General features: G+C 44.9%; 10 non-coding genes across 10 annotated transcripts; all 10 read right to left on the bottom strand.

Moving 5' to 3' along the window:
• Window positions 1–383: 383 nt before the first annotated feature.
• On the bottom strand, window positions 384–455 carry TRNAG-UCC (transfer RNA glycine (anticodon UCC)). The gene has a single exon. It is a non-coding gene; the product is annotated as a tRNA-Gly (tRNA).
• Window positions 456–3,555: 3,100 nt separating this feature from the next.
• On the bottom strand, window positions 3,556–3,627 carry TRNAG-UCC (transfer RNA glycine (anticodon UCC)). The gene has a single exon. It is a non-coding gene; the product is annotated as a tRNA-Gly (tRNA).
• A 1,526-nt stretch (window positions 3,628–5,153) lies between these two features.
• Window positions 5,154–5,225, bottom strand: TRNAG-CCC (transfer RNA glycine (anticodon CCC)). The gene has a single exon. It is a non-coding gene; the product is annotated as a tRNA-Gly (tRNA).
• Window positions 5,226–6,568: 1,343 nt separating this feature from the next.
• Window positions 6,569–6,640, bottom strand: TRNAG-UCC (transfer RNA glycine (anticodon UCC)). The gene has a single exon. It is a non-coding gene; the product is annotated as a tRNA-Gly (tRNA).
• A 1,517-nt stretch (window positions 6,641–8,157) lies between these two features.
• Window positions 8,158–8,229, bottom strand: TRNAG-CCC (transfer RNA glycine (anticodon CCC)). Its single transcript has one exon. It is a non-coding gene; the product is annotated as a tRNA-Gly (tRNA).
• Window positions 8,230–11,337: 3,108 nt separating this feature from the next.
• TRNAG-CCC (transfer RNA glycine (anticodon CCC)) lies at window positions 11,338–11,409 on the bottom strand. The gene has a single exon. It is a non-coding gene; the product is annotated as a tRNA-Gly (tRNA).
• Window positions 11,410–12,920: 1,511 nt separating this feature from the next.
• TRNAG-UCC (transfer RNA glycine (anticodon UCC)) lies at window positions 12,921–12,992 on the bottom strand. Its single transcript has one exon. It is a non-coding gene; the product is annotated as a tRNA-Gly (tRNA).
• A 1,526-nt stretch (window positions 12,993–14,518) lies between these two features.
• Window positions 14,519–14,590, bottom strand: TRNAG-CCC (transfer RNA glycine (anticodon CCC)). The gene has a single exon. It is a non-coding gene; the product is annotated as a tRNA-Gly (tRNA).
• A 1,343-nt stretch (window positions 14,591–15,933) lies between these two features.
• On the bottom strand, window positions 15,934–16,005 carry TRNAG-UCC (transfer RNA glycine (anticodon UCC)). The gene has a single exon. It is a non-coding gene; the product is annotated as a tRNA-Gly (tRNA).
• A 1,517-nt stretch (window positions 16,006–17,522) lies between these two features.
• On the bottom strand, window positions 17,523–17,594 carry TRNAG-CCC (transfer RNA glycine (anticodon CCC)). Its single transcript has one exon. It is a non-coding gene; the product is annotated as a tRNA-Gly (tRNA).
• Window positions 17,595–19,489: the final 1,895 nt, after the last annotated feature.

Below are 19,489 nucleotides of genomic sequence, written 5' to 3'. Positions count from 1 at the left end.
GAATACAAGTATGCACAAAATCGTTGGGACTTTTGCTAGATTTATCAGGGGATCTTGCCAATTTTTTGAAAGGCTAGATATTGCCTAGAAATGCTTTTTAACCTAGAGATGCTGGAGTTATAATGTCTGATCGGGGCTCGGCCCTTTCATTGTCTGCCCCCTGCAACATATTTATTACCAGCACATGTGAGTGGTGACTCTGCTTTATGGAAAATAGTATATATTAGGACAATGAATGTAGCAGATGGGGCGATCGAGATGCCTGCCTACGTATTTGTTTATTTTTTTTATATACCGGCTGATTAACCTGTTTATGATATTTCCGTTTTGTGACATATTGCATTAAAATATATCCTGCCTGGAGAATATATAAATATTTGCATTGCGTTGGCCGGGAATCGAACCCGGGTCAACTGCTTGGAAGGCAGCTATGCTCACCACTATACCACCAACGCTCTCTGACATGTGTGCTCTCAGTTCTAGACATTACAACCCCGAGTTCAGTGAATATCTTGCACCAGCTTCAATGGTGCATTTGGTTTAGATACCAACATGAAAAGCAGTGGAAATTTTCTTGCAGACGGTAAGAAACTGGGAATTGAAACCAAGGATAAAGCTGTGCAGAAGAGAAGAAATGGAAAGAAGCAGCACCAATAGTGAATATGAGCATCTTTAGGCAGCTTTGGAAGCAAAGCAGCGAAGAGAAAGAGAGTGCCTTCCATGAAATGCCCAGAAGATTGATAAGTGCAGAACAAAAAGGCAAGAATGAAATTCAAAGCGTGCCCGGAAAAACATGTGAAGGTCCCACCAGTCATTTATGCTTATAATTGGTTATCTTTACTTTCAAAGTGTGGGGTTGATCCTTTGATGATCACTTTCTTGTATTTCAGCAGAGACAGATAGTTGAGAAGTCTTTTCTCACCTAGCTAGCACAAGCCTGCGTTTTTCCATGCTGGCAGCGTGGAAATGAAAGATTGGTCCTCAGAGGAAAAATCAAGTAACATTAGCAGAGGATGGTTTCGATCCATCGACCTCTGGGTTATGGGCCCAGCACGCTTCCGCTGCGCCACTCTGCTCCCTTGTAAAAGTGCTCTCTTTATGCAGATGAGGAGCTTTCAGCGAAGTGGCGAGGGATTGGTGGGTCTCGCTCCTCATTTGCCTAAGCATGCTGCAATGTATGCTGGGTGCAGAAAATCTTCATCTTCTCGTCTCACAGTCAGTCATAACTGAAAGTGCAGACCCTCTTGGGAACTAGCAGTTTCAGGCCTTTACCAAGATAGCAGCTCTCTAACCCTCTCCTCTCTCGTTGATCCTAGCGCTAGCATGCTCAGGATTTGATTTTAACTGGGAGCCAGAGATCTACCCGGTGAGGGCTTGCCCGGTGTGAGGCTTTTGAGCGTTTGGGAGCGTTGAGGACGTTGGACAGGAAATGTTGCCATCTTGAAATATCCAACCTTCCTGCTGTCGTGAGAGGCTCTTTCCATGGACATCTGCCTCTTGGAGTCCTCTCAACTTGCTCTCTGATATAACATTTTGTGAGCTGCAGTTACATCTGATGGCTACAAGGTGGCGCTGCATTCAGGTGAGAGAACAAGTGATCACAAAATCGTTGGGGACTTTTGCCAGATTCATCGGTGGATCTTGCCTACTTTTATTCACATGCTAGATATTGCCTAGAAATGCTTTTTAATATAGAGATGCTAGAGTTAGAATGTCTGGTCGGGGTTCAGCCCTTTCATTGTCTACCGCCCGCAACATATTTATTACCAGCACATGTGAGTGGTGACTCTGCTTTTTGGAAAATAGCATCTAATAGGACAATGAATGTAGCAGATGGGGCGATCGAGATGCCTGCCTAAGTATATCATTTTTTTTTAAATTTAACGTCTGATTAATCTGTTCATGATATTTCCGTTTTGTGACATGTTGCATTAAAACAAATCCTGCTTGGAGAACATATAAAAAGTTGCACTGCATTGGCTGGGAATCGAACCCGGGTCAACTGCTTGGGAAGCAGCTATGCTCACCACTATACCACCAACGCCCTATGATGTGGGTGCTCTCGGTTCTAAAGATTACAACCCCGAGTTCAATGACTATCTTGCAGCAGTTTCAATGGTGCATTTGGTTTAGATACCAACATGAAAAGCAGTAGAAAGTTTCTTGTAGAGGGTAAGGAACTGGGGATTGAAACCAAGGCCAAATCTGTGCAGAAGAGAAGAAATGGAAAGCAGTAGTACAAATAGTGGAAATGAACATATTTAGGCAGCATTGGAAGCAAAGCAGCGAAGAGAAAGAGAGTGCCTGCCATGAAATGCCCAGGAGAATGATAAGAGCAGAACGAAAAGGCAAGAATGACATTCAAAGCATGCCCAGAAAAACGTGTGACGGTCCCACCAGTCATTTATGCTTATAATTGGGTATCTTTACTTTCAAAGTATGGGGTTGATCCTTTGGCGATCACTCTCTTGTATTTCAGCAGAGACAGATATTTGAGAAGTCTTTTCTCACATAGCTAGCACAAGCCTGCGCTTTTCCTTGCTGGTAGCGTGGAAATGACAGATTGGTCCTCAGAAGAAAAAACAAGAAATATTATAGCAGAGGATGGTTTTGATCCATCGACCTCTGGGTTATGGGCCCAGCACGCTTCCGCTGCGCCACTCTGCTCCCTTGTAAAAGTGTTTTCTTTATGCAGAGGAGGAGCTTTCAGCGGAGTGGCAAGGGATTGGTGGGGCTCTCTCCTCATTTGCCTAAGCATGTCGCAAGGTATGCTGGGTGCAGAAAATATTCATCTTCCCCTCTCACAGTCAGTCATAACTGAAAGTGCAGACCCTCTTCGGCACTAGCCGTTTCAGGCCTTTACCAGGACAGGAGCTCTCTGACCGTCTCTTCTCTCTGTGATCCTAGCGCTAGCATGCTCAGGATTTGGCTTTACCTGAGAGCCAGAGATCTACCCGATGTGAGGCTTTTGCGCGTTTGGGAGCGTTTGGGACGTGAGAGGACGTTGGACAGGAAACTATGCCAATTTGAAGTATCCACCCTTCCTGCTGCAGTCAGAGGCTCTTTCCGTGGCCATCTGCTTCTTGGAGTCCTCTCAACTTGGCCTCTGATAAAACATTTTGAGAGCCGCAGTTACCTCCGATGGCTACAAGGTGGCGCTGCATTCAGGTGAGAGCACAAGTATGCACAAAATCGTTGGGACTTTTGCTAGATTTATCGGGGGATCTTGCCAATTTTTTGAAAGGCTAGATATTGCCTAGAAATGCTTTTTAACCTAGAGATGCTGGAGTTATAATGTCTGATCGGGGCTCGGCCCTTTCATTGTCTGCCCCCTGCAACATATTTATTACCAGCACATGTGAGTGGTGACTCTGCTTTATGGAAAATAGTATATATTAGGACAATGAATTTAGCAGATGGGGCGATCGAGATGCCTGCCTACGTATTTGTTTATTTTTTTTATATACCGGCTGATTAACCTGTTTATGATATTTCCGTTTTGTGACATATTGCATTAAAATATATCCTGCCTGGAGAATATATAAATATTTGCATTGCGTTGGCCGGGAATCGAACCCGGGTCAACTGCTTGGAAGGCAGCTATGCTCACCACTATACCACCAACGCTCTCTGACATGTGTGCTCTCAGTTCTAGACATTACAACCCCGAGTTCAGAGACTATCTTGCACCAGCTTCAATGGTGCATTTGGTTTAGATACCAACATGAAAAGCAGTGGAAATTTTCTTGCAGACGGTAAGAAACTGGGGATTGAGACCAAGGATAAAGCTGTGCAGAAGAGAAGAAATGGAAAGAAGCAGCACCAATAGTGAATATGAGCATCTTTAGTCAGCTTTGGAAGCAAAGCAGCGAAGAGAAAGAGAGTGCCTTCCATGAAATGCCCAGAAGATTGATAAGTGCAGAACAAAAAGGCAAGAATGAAATTCAAAGCGTGCCCGGAAAAACATGTGAAGGTCCCACCAGTCATTTATGCTTATAATTGGGTATCTTCACTTTCAAAGTATGGGGTTGATCCTTTGATGATCACTTTCTTGTATTTCAGCAGAGACAGATAGTTGAGAAGTCTTTTCTCACCTAGCTAGCACAAGCCTGCGTTTTTCCATGCTGGCAGCGTGGAAATGAAAGATTGGTCCTCAGAGGAAAAATCAAGTAACATTAGCAGAGGATGGTTTCGATCCATCGACCTCTGGGTTATGGGCCCAGCACGCTTCCGCTGCGCCACTCTGCTCCCTTATAAAACTGTTCTCTTTATGCAGATGAGGAGCTTTCAGCGAAGTGGCGAGGGATTGGTGGGTCTCGCTCCTCATTTGCCTAAGCATGCTGCAATGTATGCTGGGTGCAGAAAATCTTCATCTTCTCGTCTCACAGTCAGTAATAACTGAAAGTGCAGACCCTCTTGGGAACTAGCAGTTAAAGGCCTTTACCAAGATAGCAGCTCTCTAACCATCTCCTCTCTCTTTGATCCGAGCGCTAGCATGCTCAGGATTTGATTTTAACTGAGAGCCAGAGATCTACCCGGTGAGGGCTTGCCCGGTGTGAGGCTTTTGAGCGTTTGGGAGCGTTCGGGACGTGAGGACGTTGGACAGGAAATGTTGCCATCTTGAAATATCCAACCTTCCTGCTGTCGTGAGAGGCTCTTTCCATGGACATCTGCCTCTTGGAGTCCTCTCAACTTGCTCTCTGATATAACATTTCGTGAGCTGCAGTTACATCCGATGGCTACAAGGTGGCGCTGCATTCAGGTGAGAGAACAAGTGTGCACAAAATCGTTGGGGACTTTTGCCAGATTCATCGGTGGATCTTGCCTACTTTTATTCACATGCTAGATATTGCCTAGAAATGCTTTTTAATATAGAGATGCTAGAGTTAGAATGTCTGGTCGGGGTTCAGCCCTTTCATTGTCTACCGCCCGCAACATATTTATTACCAGCACATGTGAGTGGTGACTCTGCTTTTTGGAAAATAGCATCTAATAGGACAATGAATGTAGCAGATGGGGCGATCAAGATGCCTGCCTAAGTATTTCATTTTGTTTTTTTATTTAACGTCTGATTAATCTGTTCATGATATTTCCGTTTTGTGACATGTTGCATTAAAACAAATCCTGCTTGGAGAACATATAAAAATGTGCACTGCATTGGCCGGGAATCGAACCCGGGTTAACTGCTTGGGAAGCAGCTATGCTCACCACTATACCACCAACGCCCTATGATGTGGGTGCTCTCGGTTCTAAAGATTACAACCCCGAGTTCAATGACTATCTTGCACCAGTTTCAATGGTGCATTTGGTTTAGATACCAACATGAAAAGCAGTAGAAAGTTTCTTGTAGAGGGTAAGGAACTGGGGATTGAAACCAAGGCCAAATCTGTGCAGAAGAGAAGAAATGGAAAGCAGTAGTACAAATAGTGGAAATGAACATATTTAGGCAGCATTGGAAGCAAAGAAGCGAAGAGAAAGAGAGTGCCTTCCATGAAATGCCCAGGAGAATGATAAGAGCAGAACGAAAAGGCAAGAATGACATTCAAAGCATGCCCAGAAAAATGTGTGACGGTCCCACCAGTCATTTATGCTTATAATTGGGTATCTTTACTTTCAAAGTATGGGGTTGATCCTTTGGCGATCACTCTCTTGTATTTCAGCAGAGACAGATAGTTGAGAAGTCTTTTCTCACATAGCTAGCACAAGCCTGCGCTTTTCCTTGCTGGTAGCGTGGAAATGACAGATTGGTCCTCAGAAGAAAAAACAAGAAATATTATAGCAGAGGATGGTTTCGATCCATCGACCTCTGGGTTATGGGCCCAGCACGCTTCCGCTGCGCCACTCTGCTCCCTTGTCAAAGTGTTCTCTTTATGCAGAGGAGGAGCTTTCAGCGGAGTGGCGAGGGATTGGTGGGTCTCGCTCCTCATTTGCCTAAGCATGTCGCAAGGTATGCTGAGTGCAGAAAATCTTCATCTTCCCCTCTCACAGTCAGTCATAATTGAAAGTGCAGACCCTCTTCGGCACTAGCCGTTTCAGGCCTTTACCAGGACAGGAGCTCTGCAGCAGTCAGAGGCTCTTTCCGTGGCCATCTGCTTCTTGGAGTCCTCTCAACTTGGCCTCTGATAAAACATTTTGAGAGCCGCAGTTACCTCCGATGGCTACAAGGTGGCGCTGCATTCAGGTGAGAGCACAAGTATGCACAAAATCGTTGGGACTTTTGCTAGATTTATCAGGGGATCTTGCCAATTTTTTGAAAGGCTAGATATTGCCTAGAAATGCTTTTTAACCTAGAGATGCTGGAGTTATAATGTCTGATCGGGGCTCGGCCCTTTTATTGTCTGCCCCCTGCAACATATTTATTACCAGCACATGTGAGTGGTGACTCTGCTTTATGGAAAATAGTATATATTAGGACAATGAATGTAGCAGATGGGGCGATCGAGATGCCTGCCTACGTATTTGTTTATTTTTTTTATATACCGGCTGATTAACCTGTTTATGATATTTCCGTTTTGTGACATATTGCATTAAAATATATCCTGCCTGGAGAATATATAAATATTTGCATTGTGTTGGCCGGGAATCGAACCCGGGTCAACTGCTTGGAAGGCAGCTATGCTCACCACTATACCACCAACGCTCTCTGACATGTGTGCTCTCAGTTCTAGACATTACAACCCCGAGTTCAGTGACTATCTTGCACCAGCTTCAATGGTGCATTTGGTTTAGATACCAACATGAAAAGCAGTGGAAATTTTCTTGCAGACGGTAAGAAACTGGGAATTGAAACCAAGGATAAAGCTGTGCAGAAGAGAAGAAATGGAAAGAAGCAGCACCAATAGTGAATATGAGCATCTTCAGGCAGCTTTGGAAGCAAAGCAGCGAAGAGAAAGAGAGTGCCTTCCATGAAATGCCCAGAAGATTGATAAGTGCAGAACAAAAAGGCAAGAATGAAATTCAAAGCGTGCCCGGAAAAACATGTGAAGGTCCCACCAGTCATTTATGCTTATAATTGGGTATCTTCACTTTCAAAGTATGGGGTTGATCCTTTGATGATCACTTTCTTGTATTTCAGCAGAGACAGATAGTTGAGAAGTCTTTTCTCACCTAGCTAGCACAAGCCTGCGTTTTTCCATGCTGGCAGCGTGGAAATGAAAGATTGGTCCTCAGAGGAAAAATCAAGTAACATTAGCAGAGGATGGTTTCGATCCATCGACCTCTGGGTTATGGGCCCAGCACGCTTCCGCTGCGCCAATCTGCTCCCTTGTAAAAGTGCTCTCTTTATGCAGATGAGGAGCTTTCAGCGAAGTGGCGAGGGATTGGTGGGTCTCGCTCCTCATTTGCCTAAGCATGCTGCAATGTATGCTGGGTGCAGAAAATCTTCATCTTCTCGTCTCACAGTCAGTCATAACTGAAAGTGCAGACCCTCTTGGGAACTAGCAGTTTCAGGCCTTTACCAAGATAGCAGCTCTCTAACCCTCTCCTCTCTCTTTGATCCTAGCGCTAGCATGCTCAGGATTTGATTTTAACTGGGAGCCAGAGATCTACCCGGTGAGGGCTTGCCCGGTGTGAGGCTTTTGAGCGTTTGGGAGCGTTGAGGACGTTGGACAGGAAATGTTGCCATCTTGAAATATCCAACCTTCCTGCTGTCGTGAGAGGCTCTTTCAATGGACATCTGCCTCTTGGAGTCCTCTCAACTTGCTCTCTGATATAACATTTTGTGAGCTGCAGTTACATCCGATGGCTACAAGGTGGCGCTGCATTCAGGTGAGAGAACAAGTGTGCACAAAATCGTTGGGGACTTTTGCCAGATTCATCGGTGGATCTTGCCTACTTTTATTCACATGCTAGATATTGCCTAGAAATGCTTTTTAATATAGAGATGCTAGAGTTAGAATGTCTGGTCGGGGTTCAGCCCTTTCATTGTCTACCGCCCGCAACATATTTATTACCAGCACATGTGAGTGGTGACTCTGCTTTTTGGAAAATAGCATCTAATAGGACAATGAATGTAGCAGATGGGGCGATCGAGATGCCTGCCTAAGTATTTCATTTTTTTTAAAATTTAACGTCTGATTAATCTGTTCATGATATTTCCGTTTTGTGACATGTTGCATTAAAACAAATCCTGCTTGGAGAACATATACAAATTTGCACTGCATTGGCCGGGAATCGAACCCGGGTCAACTGCTTGGGAAGCAGCTATGCTCACCACTATACCACCAACGCCCTATGATGTGGGTGCTCTCGGTTCTAAAGATTACAACCCCGAGTTCAATGACTATCTTGCACCAGTTTTAATGGTGCATTTGGTTTAGATACCAACATGAAAAGCAGTAGAAAGTTTCTTGTAGAGGGTAAGGAACTGGGGATTGAAAGCAAGGCCAAATCTGTGCAGAAGAGAAGAAATGGAAAGCAGTAGTACAAATAGTGGAAATGAACATATTTAGGCAGCATTGGAAGCAAAGCAGAGAAGAGAAAGAGACTGCCTTCCATGAAATGCCCAGGAGAATGATAAGAGCAGAACGAAAAGGCAAGAATGACATTCAAAGCATGCCCAGAAAAACGTGTGACGGTCCCACCAGTCATTTATGCTTATAATTGGGTATCTTTACTTTCAAAGTATGGGGTTGATCCTTTGGCGATCACTCTCTTGTATTTCAGCAGAGACAGATAGTTGAGAAGTCTTTTCTCACATAGCTAGCACAAGCCTGCGCTTTTCCTTGCTGGTAGCGTGGAAATGACAGATTGGTCCTCAGAAGAAAAAACAAGAAATATTATAGCAGAGGATGGTTTCGATCCATCGACCTCTGGGTTATGGGCCCAGCACGCTTCCGCTGCGCCACTCTGCTCCCTTGTAAAAGTGTTCTCTTTATGCAGAGGAGGAGCTTTCAGCGGAGTGGCAAGGGATTGGTGGGGCTCTCTCCTCATTTGCCTAAGCATGTCGCAAGGTATGCTGGGTGCAGAAAATCTTCATCTTCCCCTCTCACAGTCAGTCATAACTGAAAGTGCAGACCCTCTTCGGCACTAGCCGTTTCAGGCCTTTACCAGGACAGGAGCTCTCTGACCCTCTCTTCTCTCTGTGATCCTAGCGCTAGCATGCTCAGGATTTGGCTTTACCTGAGAGCCAGAGATCTACCCGATGTGAGGCTTTTGCGCGTTTGGGAGCGTTTGGGACGTGAGAGGACGTTGGACAGGAAACTATGCCAATTTGAAGTATCCACCCTTCCTGCTGCAGTCAGAGGCTCTTTCCGTGGCCATCTGCTTCTTGGAGTCCTCTCAACTTGGCCTCTGATAAAACATTTTGAGAGCCGCAGTTACCTCCGATGGCTACAAGGTGGCGCTGCATTCAGGTGAGAGCACAAGTATGCACAAAATCGTTGGGACTTTTGCTAGATTTATCGGGGGATCTTGCCAATTTTTTGAAAGGCTAGATATTGCCTAGAAATGCTTTTTAACCTAGAGATGCTGGAGTTATAATGTCTGATCGGGGCTCGGCCCTTTCATTGTCTGCCCCCTGCAACATATTTATTACCAGCACATGTGAGTGGTGACTCTGCTTTATGGAAAATAGTATATATTAGGACAATGAATGTAGCAGATGGGGCGATCGAGATGCCTGCCTACGTATTTGTTTATTTTTTTTATATACCGGCTGATTAACCTGTTTATGATATTTCCGTTTTGTGACATATTGCATTAAAATATATCCTGCCTGGAGAATATATAAATATTTGCATTGCGTTGGCCGGGAATCGAACCCGGGTCAACTGCTTGGAAGGCAGCTATGCTCACCACTATACCACCAACACTCTCTGACATGTGTGCTCTCAGTTCTAGACATTACAACCCCGAGTTCAGAGACTATCTTGCACCAGCTTCAATGGTGCATTTGGTTTAGATACCAACATGAAAAGCAGTGGAAATTTTCTTGCAGACGGTAAGAAACTGGGGATTGAAACCAAGGATAAAGCTGTGCAGAAGAGAAGAAATGGAAAGAAGCAGCACCAATAGTGAATATGAGCATCTTTAGGCAGCTTTGGAAGCAAAGCAGCGAAGAGAAAGAGAGTGCCTTCCATGAAATGCCCAGAAGATTGATAAGTGCAGAACAAAAAGGCAAGAATGAAATTCAAAGCGTGCCCGGAAAAACATGTGAAGGTCCCACCAGTCATTTATGCTTATAATTGGGTATCTTTACTTTCAAAGTATGGGGTTGATCCTTTGATGATCACTTTCTTGTATTTCAGCAGAGACAGATAGTTGAGAAGTCTTTTCTCACCTAGCTAGCACAAGCCTGCGTTTTTCCATGCTGGCAGCGTGGAAATGAAAGATTGGTCCTCAGAGGAAAAATCAAGTAACATTAGCAGAGGATGGTTTCGATCCATCGCCCTCTGGGTTATGGGCCCAGCACGCTTCCGCTGCGCCACTCTGCTCCCTTGTAAAACTGTTCTCTTTATGCAGATGAGGAGCTTTCAGCGAAGTGGCGAGGGATTGGTGGGTCTCGCTCCTCATTTGCCTAAGCATGCTGCAATGTATGCTGGGTGCAGAAAATCTTCATCTTCTCGTCTCACAGTCAGTCATAACTGAAAGTGCAGACCCTCTTGGGAACTAGCAGTTTCAGGCCTTTACCAAGATAGCAGCTCTCTAACCCTCTCCTCTCTCTTTGATCCGAGCGCTAGCATGCTCAGGATTTGATTTTAACTGGGAGCCGGAGATCTACCCGGTGAGGGCTTGCCCGGTGTGAGGCTTTTGAGCGTTTGGGAGCGTTCGGGACGTGAGGACGTTGGACAGGAAATGTTGCCATCTTGAAATATCCAACCTTCCTGCTGTCGTGAGAGGCTCTTTCCATGGACATCTGCCTCTTGGAGTCCTCTCAACTTGCTCTCTGATATAAGATTTCGTGAGCTGCAGTTACATCCGATGGATAGAAGGTGGCGCTGCATTCAGGTGAGAGAACAAGTGTGCACAAAATCGTTGGGGACTTTTGCCAGATTCATCGGTGGATCTTGCCTACTTTTATTCACATGTTAGATATTGCCTAGAAATGCTTTTTAATATAGAGATGCTAGAGTTAGAATGTCTGGTCGGGGTTCAGCCCTTTCATTGTCTACCGCCCGCAACATATTTATTACCAGCACATGTGAGTGGTGACTCTGCTTTTTGGAAAATAGCATCTAATAGGACAATGAATGTAGCAGCTGGGGCGATCGAGATGCCTGCCTAAGTATTTCATTTTTTTTTTAATTTAACGTCTGATTAATCTGTTCATGATATTTCCGTTTTGTGACATGTTGCATTAAAACAAATCCTGCTTGGAGAACATATAAAAATTTGCACTGCATTGGCCGGGAATCGAACCCGGGTCAACTGCTTGGGAAGCAGCTATGCTCACCACTATACCACCAACGCCCTATGATGTGGGTGCTCTCGGTTCTAAAGATTACAACCCCGAGTTCAATGACTATCTTGCACCAGTTTCAATGGTGCATTTGGTTTAGATACCAACATGAAAAGCAGTAGAAAGTTTCTTGTAGAGGATAAGGAACTGGGGATTGAAACCAAGGCCAAATCTGTGCAGAAGAGAAGAAATGGAAAGCAGTAGTACAAATAGTGGAAATGAACATATTTAGGCAGCATTGGAAGCAAAGAAGCGAAGAGAAAGAGAGTGCCTGCCATGAAATGCCCAGGAGAATGATAAGAGCAGAACGAAAAGGCAAGAATGACATTCAAAGCATGCCCAGAAAAACGTGTGACGGTCCCACCAGTCATTTATGCTTATAATTGGGTATCTTTACTTTCAAAGTATGGGGTTGATCCTTTGGCGATCACTCTCTTGTATTTCAGCAGAGACAGATATTTGAGAAGTCTTTTCTCACATAGCTAGCACAAGCCTGCGCTTTTCCTTGCTGGTAGCGTGGAAATGACAGATTGGTCCTCAGAAGAAAAAACAAGAAATATTATAGCAGAGGATGGTTTTGATCCATCGACCTCTGGGTTATGGGCCCAGCACGCTTCCGCTGCGCCACTCTGCTCCCTTGTAAAAGTGTTTTCTTTATGCAGAGGAGGAGCTTTCAGCGGAGTGGCAAGGGATTGGTGGGGCTCTCTCCTCATTTGCCTAAGCATGTCGCAAGGTATGCTGGGTGCAGAAAATATTCATCTTCCCCTCTCACAGTCAGTCATAACTGAAAGTGCAGACCCTCTTCGGCACTAGCCGTTTCAGGCCTTTACCAGGACAGGAGCTCTCTGACCGTCTCTTCTCTCTGTGATCCTAGCGCTAGCATGCTCAGGATTTGGCTTTACCTGAGAGCCAGAGATCTACCCGATGTGAGGCTTTTGCGCGTTTGGGAGCGTTTGGGACGTGAGAGGACGTTGGACAGGAAACTATGCCAATTTGAAGTATCCACCCTTCCTGCTGCAGTCAGAGGCTCTTTCCGTGGCCATCTGCTTCTTGGAGTCCTCTCAACTTGGCCTCTGATAAAACATTTTGAGAGCCGCAGTTACCTCCGATGGCTACAAGGTGGCGCTGCATTCAGGTGAGAGCACAAGTATGCACAAAATCGTTGGGACTTTTGCTAGATTTATCGGGGGATCTTGCCAATTTTTTGAAAGGCTAGATATTGCCTAGAAATGCTTTTTAACCTAGAGATGCTGGAGTTATAATGTCTGATCGGGGCTCGGCCCTTTCATTGTCTGCCCCCTGCAACATATTTATTACCAGCACATGTGAGTGGTGACTCTGCTTTATGGAAAATAGTATATATTAGGACAATGAATTTAGCAGATGGGGCGATCGAGATGCCTGCCTACGTATTTGTTTATTTTTTTTATATACCGGCTGATTAACCTGTTTATGATATTTCCGTTTTGTGACATATTGCATTAAAATATATCCTGCCTGGAGAATATATAAATATTTGCATTGCGTTGGCCGGGAATCGAACCCGGGTCAACTGCTTGGAAGGCAGCTATGCTCACCACTATACCACCAACGCTCTCTGACATGTGTGCTCTCAGTTCTAGACATTACAACCCCGAGTTCAGAGACTATCTTGCACCAGCTTCAATGGTGCATTTGGTTTAGATACCAACATGAAAAGCAGTGGAAATTTTCTTGCAGACGGTAAGAAACTGGGGATTGAGACCAAGGATAAAGCTGTGCAGAAGAGAAGAAATGGAAAGAAGCAGCACCAATAGTGAATATGAGCATCTTTAGTCAGCTTTGGAAGCAAAGCAGCGAAGAGAAAGAGAGTGCCTTCCATGAAATGCCCAGAAGATTGATAAGTGCAGAACAAAAAGGCAAGAATGAAATTCAAAGCGTGCCCGGAAAAACATGTGAAGGTCCCACCAGTCATTTATGCTTATAATTGGGTATCTTCACTTTCAAAGTATGGGGTTGATCCTTTGATGATCACTTTCTTGTATTTCAGCAGAGACAGATAGTTGAGAAGTCTTTTCTCACCTAGCTAGCACAAGCCTGCGTTTTTCCATGCTGGCAGCGTGGAAATGAAAGATTGGTCCTCAGAGGAAAAATCAAGTAACATTAGCAGAGGATGGTTTCGATCCATCGACCTCTGGGTTATGGGCCCAGCACGCTTCCGCTGCGCCACTCTGCTCCCTTATAAAACTGTTCTCTTTATGCAGATGAGGAGCTTTCAGCGAAGTGGCGAGGGATTGGTGGGTCTCGCTCCTCATTTGCCTAAGCATGCTGCAATGTATGCTGGGTGCAGAAAATCTTCATCTTCTCGTCTCACAGTCAGTCATAACTGAAAGTGCAGACCCTCTTGGGAACTAGCAGTTAAAGGCCTTTACCAAGATAGCAGCTCTCTAACCATCTCCTCTCTCTTTGATCCGAGCGCTAGCATGCTCAGGATTTGATTTTAACTGAGAGCCAGAGATCTACCCGGTGAGGGCTTGCCCGGTGTGAGGCTTTTGAGCGTTTGGGAGCGTTCGGGACGTGAGGACGTTGGACAGGAAATGTTGCCATCTTGAAATATCCAACCTTCCTGCTGTCGTGAGAGGCTCTTTCCATGGACATCTGCCTCTTGGAGTCCTCTCAACTTGCTCTCTGATATAACATTTCGTGAGCTGCAGTTACATCCGATGGCTACAAGGTGGCGCTGCATTCAGGTGAGAGAACAAGTGTGCACAAAATCGTTGGGGACTTTTGCCAGATTCATCGGTGGATCTTGCCTACTTTTATTCACATGCTAGATATTGCCTAGAAATGCTTTTTAATATAGAGATGCTAGAGTTAGAATGTCTGGTCGGGGTTCAGCCCTTTCATTGTCTACCGCCCGCAACATATTTATTACCAGCACATGTGAGTGGTGACTCTGCTTTTTGGAAAATAGCATCTAATAGGACAATGAATGTAGCAGATGGGGCGATCAAGATGCCTGCCTAAGTATTTCATTTTGTTTTTTTATTTAACGTCTGATTAATCTGTTCATGATATTTCCGTTTTGTGACATGTTGCATTAAAACAAATCCTGCTTGGAGAACATATAAAAATGTGCACTGCATTGGCCGGGAATCGAACCCGGGTTAACTGCTTGGGAAGCAGCTATGCTCACCACTATACCACCAACGCCCTATGATGTGGGTGCTCTCGGTTCTAAAGATTACAACCCCGAGTTCAATGACTATCTTGCACCAGTTTCAATGGTGCATTTGGTTTAGATACCAACATGAAAAGCAGTAGAAAGTTTCTTGTAGAGGGTAAGGAACTGGGGATTGAAACCAAGGCCAAATCTGTGCAGAAGAGAAGAAATGGAAAGCAGTAGTACAAATAGTGGAAATGAACATATTTAGGCAGCATTGGAAGCAAAGAAGCGAAGAGAAAGAGAGTGCCTTCCATGAAATGCCCAGGAGAATGATAAGAGCAGAACGAAAAGGCAAGAATGACATTCAAAGCATGCCCAGAAAAATGTGTGACGGTCCCACCAGTCATTTATGCTTATAATTGGGTATCTTTACTTTCAAAGTATGGGGTTGATCCTTTGGCGATCACTCTCTTGTATTTCAGCAGAGACAGATAGTTGAGAAGTCTTTTCTCACATAGCTAGCACAAGCCTGCGCTTTTCCTTGCTGGTAGCGTGGAAATGACAGATTGGTCCTCAGAAGAAAAAACAAGAAATATTATAGCAGAGGATGGTTTCGATCCATCGACCTCTGGGTTATGGGCCCAGCACGCTTCCGCTGCGCCACTCTGCTCCCTTGTCAAAGTGTTCTCTTTATGCAGAGGAGGAGCTTTCAGCGGAGTGGCGAGGGATTGGTGGGTCTCGCTCCTCATTTGCCTAAGCATGTCGCAAGGTATGCTGAGTGCAGAAAATCTTCATCTTCCCCTCTCACAGTCAGTCATAATTGAAAGTGCAGACCCTCTTCGGCACTAGCCGTTTCAGGCCTTTACCAGGACAGGAGCTCTGCAGCAGTCAGAGGCTCTTTCCGTGGCCATCTGCTTCTTGGAGTCCTCTCAACTTGGCCTCTGATAAAACATTTTGAGAGCCGCAGTTACCTCCGATGGCTACAAGGTGGCGCTGCATTCAGGTGAGAGCACAAGTATGCACAAAATCGTTGGGACTTTTGCTAGATTTATCAGGGGATCTTGCCAATTTTTTGAAAGGCTAGATATTGCCTAGAAATGCTTTTTAACCTAGAGATGCTGGAGTTATAATGTCTGATCGGGGCTCGGCCCTTTTATTGTCTGCCCCCTGCAACATATTTATTACCAGCACATGTGAGTGGTGACTCTGCTTTATGGAAAATAGTATATATTAGGACAATGAATGTAGCAGATGGGGCGATCGAGATGCCTGCCTACGTATTTGTTTATTTTTTTTATATACCGGCTGATTAACCTGTTTATGATATTTCCGTTTTGTGACATATTGCATTAAAATATATCCTGCCTGGAGAATATATAAATATTTGCATTGTGTTGGCCGGGAATCGAACCCGGGTCAACTGCTTGGAAGGCAGCTATGCTCACCACTATACCACCAACGCTCTCTGACATGTGTGCTCTCAGTTCTAGACATTACAACCCCGAGTTCAGTGACTATCTTGCACCAGCTTCAATGGTGCATTTGGTTTAGATACCAACATGAAAAGCAGTGGAAATTTTCTTGCAGACGGTAAGAAACTGGGAATTGAAACCAAGGATAAAGCTGTGCAGAAGAGAAGAAATGGAAAGAAGCAGCACCAATAGTGAATATGAGCATCTTCAGGCAGCTTTGGAAGCAAAGCAGCGAAGAGAAAGAGAGTGCCTTCCATGAAATGCCCAGAAGATTGATAAGTGCAGAACAAAAAGGCAAGAATGAAATTCAAAGCGTGCCCGGAAAAACATGTGAAGGTCCCACCAGTCATTTATGCTTATAATTGGGTATCTTCACTTTCAAAGTATGGGGTTGATCCTTTGATGATCACTTTCTTGTATTTCAGCAGAGACAGATAGTTGAGAAGTCTTTTCTCACCTAGCTAGCACAAGCCTGCGTTTTTCCATGCTGGCAGCGTGGAAATGAAAGATTGGTCCTCAGAGGAAAAATCAAGTAACATTAGCAGAGGATGGTTTCGATCCATCGACCTCTGGGTTATGGGCCCAGCACGCTTCCGCTGCGCCAATCTGCTCCCTTGTAAAAGTGCTCTCTTTATGCAGATGAGGAGCTTTCAGCGAAGTGGCGAGGGATTGGTGGGTCTCGCTCCTCATTTGCCTAAGCATGCTGCAATGTATGCTGGGTGCAGAAAATCTTCATCTTCTCGTCTCACAGTCAGTCATAACTGAAAGTGCAGACCCTCTTGGGAACTAGCAGTTTCAGGCCTTTACCAAGATAGCAGCTCTCTAACCCTCTCCTCTCTCTTTGATCCTAGCGCTAGCATGCTCAGGATTTGATTTTAACTGGGAGCCAGAGATCTACCCGGTGAGGGCTTGCCCGGTGTGAGGCTTTTGAGCGTTTGGGAGCGTTGAGGACGTTGGACAGGAAATGTTGCCATCTTGAAATATCCAACCTTCCTGCTGTCGTGAGAGGCTCTTTCAATGGACATCTGCCTCTTGGAGTCCTCTCAACTTGCTCTCTGATATAACATTTTGTGAGCTGCAGTTACATCCGATGGCTACAAGGTGGCGCTGCATTCAGGTGAGAGAACAAGTGTGCACAAAATCGTTGGGGACTTTTGCCAGATTCATCGGTGGATCTTGCCTACTTTTATTCACATGCTAGATATTGCCTAGAAATGCTTTTTAATATAGAGATGCTAGAGTTAGAATGTCTGGTCGGGGTTCAGCCCTTTCATTGTCTACCGCCCGCAACATATTTATTACCAGCACATGTGAGTGGTGACTCTGCTTTTTGGAAAATAGCATCTAATAGGACAATGAATGTAGCAGATGGGGCGATCGAGATGCCTGCCTAAGTATTTCATTTTTTTTAAAATTTAACGTCTGATTAATCTGTTCATGATATTTCCGTTTTGTGACATGTTGCATTAAAACAAATCCTGCTTGGAGAACATATACAAATTTGCACTGCATTGGCCGGGAATCGAACCCGGGTCAACTGCTTGGGAAGCAGCTATGCTCACCACTATACCACCAACGCCCTATGATGTGGGTGCTCTCGGTTCTAAAGATTACAACCCCGAGTTCAATGACTATCTTGCACCAGTTTTAATGGTGCATTTGGTTTAGATACCAACATGAAAAGCAGTAGAAAGTTTCTTGTAGAGGGTAAGGAACTGGGGATTGAAAGCAAGGCCAAATCTGTGCAGAAGAGAAGAAATGGAAAGCAGTAGTACAAATAGTGGAAATGAACATATTTAGGCAGCATTGGAAGCAAAGCAGAGAAGAGAAAGAGACTGCCTTCCATGAAATGCCCAGGAGAATGATAAGAGCAGAACGAAAAGGCAAGAATGACATTCAAAGCATGCCCAGAAAAACGTGTGACGGTCCCACCAGTCATTTATGCTTATAATTGGGTATCTTTACTTTCAAAGTATGGGGTTGATCCTTTGGCGATCACTCTCTTGTATTTCAGCAGAGACAGATAGTTGAGAAGTCTTTTCTCACATAGCTAGCACAAGCCTGCGCTTTTCCTTGCTGGTAGCGTGGAAATGACAGATTGGTCCTCAGAAGAAAAAACAAGAAATATTATAGCAGAGGATGGTTTTGATCCATCGACCTCTGGGTTATGGGCCCAGCACGCTTCCGCTGCGCCACTCTGCTCCCTTGTAAAAGTGTTCTCTTTATGCAGAGGAGGAGCTTTCAGCGGAGTGGCAAGGGATTGGTGGGGCTCTCTCCTCATTTGCCTAAGCATGTCGCAAGGTATGCTGGGTGCAGAAAATCTTCATCTTCCCCTCTCACAGTCAGTCATAACTGAAAGTGCAGACCCTCTTCGGCACTAGCCGTTTCAGGCCTTTACCAGGACAGGAGCTCTCTGACCCTCTCTTCTCTCTGTGATCCTAGCGCTAGCATGCTCAGGATTTGGCTTTACCTGAGAGCCAGAGATCTACCCGATGTGAGGCTTTTGCGCGTTTGGGAGCGTTTGGGACGTGAGAGGACGTTGGACAGGAAACTATGCCAATTTGAAGTATCCACCCTTCCTGCTGCAGTCAGAGGCTCTTTCCGTGGCCATCTGCTTCTTGGAGTCCTCTCAACTTGGCCTCTGATAAAACATTTTGAGAGCCGCAGTTACCTCCGATGGCTACAAGGTGGCGCTGCATTCAGGTGAGAGCACAAGTATGCACAAAATCGTTGGGACTTTTGCTAGATTTATCGGGGGATCTTGCCAATTTTTTGAAAGGCTAGATATTGCCTAGAAATGCTTTTTAACCTAGAGATGCTGGAGTTATAATGTCTGATCGGGGCTCGGCCCTTTCATTGTCTGCCCCCTGCAACATATTTATTACCAGCACATGTGAGTGGTGACTCTGCTTTATGGAAAATAGTATATATTAGGACAATGAATGTAGCAGATGGGGCGATCGAGATGCCTGCCTACGTATTTGTTTATTTTTTTTATATACCGGCTGATTAACCTGTTTATGATATTTCCGTTTTGTGACATATTGCATTAAAATATATCCTGCCTGGAGAATATATAAATATTTGCATTGCGTTGGCCGGGAATCGAACCCGGGTCAACTGCTTGGAAGGCAGCTATGCTCACCACTATACCACCAACACTCTCTGACATGTGTGCTCTCAGTTCTAGACATTACAACCCCGAGTTCAGAGACTATCTTGCACCAGCTTCAATGGTGCATTTGGTTTAGATACCAACATGAAAAGCAGTGGAAATTTTCTTGCAGACGGTAAGAAACTGGGGATTGAAACCAAGGATAAAGCTGTGCAGAAGAGAAGAAATGGAAAGAAGCAGCACCAATAGTGAATATGAGCATCTTTAGGCAGCTTTGGAAGCAAAGCAGCGAAGAGAAAGAGAGTGCCTTCCATGAAATGCCCAGAAGATTGATAAGTGCAGAACAAAAAGGCAAGAAT

Source organism: Triturus cristatus, chromosome 11 (assembly GCF_964204655.1).
Source record: "Triturus cristatus chromosome 11, aTriCri1.1, whole genome shotgun sequence".
In the NCBI taxonomy this organism is placed as follows: domain Eukaryota; kingdom Metazoa; phylum Chordata; class Amphibia; order Caudata; family Salamandridae; genus Triturus; species Triturus cristatus.
The sequence above is the reverse complement of the archived record's forward strand: the minus strand, read 5'-3'. Positions and strand labels throughout refer to the sequence as shown.